The sequence below is a fragment of the Pteropus vampyrus genome, unplaced genomic scaffold (genome assembly GCF_000151845.1).
Source record: "Pteropus vampyrus isolate Shadow unplaced genomic scaffold, Pvam_2.0 Scaffold10, whole genome shotgun sequence".
In the NCBI taxonomy this organism is placed as follows: Eukaryota; Metazoa; Chordata; class Mammalia; order Chiroptera; family Pteropodidae; genus Pteropus; species Pteropus vampyrus.
This window is the reverse complement of record NW_011888791.1, coordinates 3,975,211-3,977,033: the sequence shown is the minus strand read 5'-3', so window position 1 is coordinate 3,977,033 and position 1,823 is coordinate 3,975,211.

Genomic DNA, 1,823 nt, shown 5'->3' with positions numbered 1-1,823 from the left:
TTACCATTCTTTATTCCTATCTTTGATACATGTTTTTTCTTCTTAAAGACGTCCCTCCAACATTTCCTCTAATACTGGCTTGGTGGTGATAAATTCCTTTAGGTTATTTTTGTCTGTTAAGCTGTTTATCTGTCCTTCAACTCTAAATTTTAGCTTTGCTGGATAAAACTATTCTTGGTTGTAGATCCTGGGTCTTCATCCTGTCGAATATTTTTTTGCCAAGCCCTTCTGTCCTGCATAGTTTCCTTTGATAAATCAGCTGCCAGTCTTATGGGTTTTCCCTTATAAGTAACTACCTGGTTTTTTTTTTTTTCTCTTGCTGATTTTAATATTCTTTCTTCGTATTTAACCTTTGGCATTTTGATTATGATGTGTCTTGGTGTGGGCCTCTTTGGATCCCTGATTTTTGGGATTCTCTGAGCGTCCTGGGGTTTTATGTCCATTTCTTTCCCCAGGTTAGGGAAGTTTTCCATCATTTCTTCAAACACCTGTTTGCCATCTTGATTTTCTTCAGTTATGCCGATCAGATGGATTTTTGGACCCTTAATAGTGTCCCATGTGCTCCTTAAATTATTTTTATAGTCTTGGCATCTCATGTCATGCCATTCTGATTGTGCCTTGGCTTTTCTGTCCTATAGATAGGGCATTTGATCCTTTTCTTTATTCACTTTGTTTATTCCTTTTTTTATTCCATTTAATATACTTCTCATCTCAGATAATGTGTTCATTTCAGATTTGTTCTCTTTCATAATTTCCATTTCCATTTTTGTTTTTTTTATGAAGTTCTCACTGAATTTATCTACACTTTCCAAAAGTTCATTGAGCATCTTTATAACCAGTACTTTGAACTCTGCATCTGTTAGATTGCTTGACTCCATTATATCTGGATCTCTGTTCTGTTCTCATATGGTTTCTACTTTGTCTTCCCATTTTGGCTGTCTTTTCATGTCTGTTTTTATGTACTAAACAAAGCTCTTAAGTCTCCTGGTCTTATTAGTGTGGATTTGTGAAGTAGGTATCTAGTGGCACAGTTCTGAGAAGGGTTCAGCTGCAGGCCAAATTTAGCTCAAGCCTCTGCCCTTCCAGGGCCACCTATTAAGATTCAGCAAGCAATCCACAGATGCTGTATGTATAGTTGCCTCAAAAAACCACACCGGAAACTGAGGCCAGCTGCCTTCAGTGTGAGTCTAGGTGCTGCTCAGTAAGGAGCATCTGATTTGCTGAGGATGTACCTGGATGTGGCTTGGGTGGGGCCACAAGTTGCGTTAGGCAGGGCTTCAGGGAATCCTCTGGGCGGAGCAACCTCTTATCCAGTTTGATGACGTCTGGGCTATGGCGGCGCTGTGTCTAGCACACTGGAAAGGGCTCAACAGGGAACAATGGATACCACTGGCACTTCTGTACAGAGTGAGTCTTGCTTTGGCCTTCATGCCAACCTCATTTCCCTGTGAGTCTCCGGTGCCTCCTGTGCACAGTCTAATCGGCACTGGTGCTCAGAGCGAGTCCGTCGCTGTGAAAATCCACTCGCAGACATGGCCCCTTTAAGAGGCTTCTGCCACTGCCGCGGCCTCCGTCTCACTCAGCCTCTTGAGACCGGGCAGCCCCGCGTCCTTGCCTCATCCTACCTTCTGCCATGGCAGGATGCTTTCTTGGATTTCTCCCTATGGCTTGTTCCTCTAGACCACAGGTGATTTTTCCTTGCTTGCTGTTCCTTGTTTCCGTCACAACTGTGATTTGGTCGCCAGAGGGATGAGCAGAGCCTCTAACATCTACGCCATTCCCCTCCGCCCCTGTTCAGCCCCAATTCTGGCTGCAGGATTTCG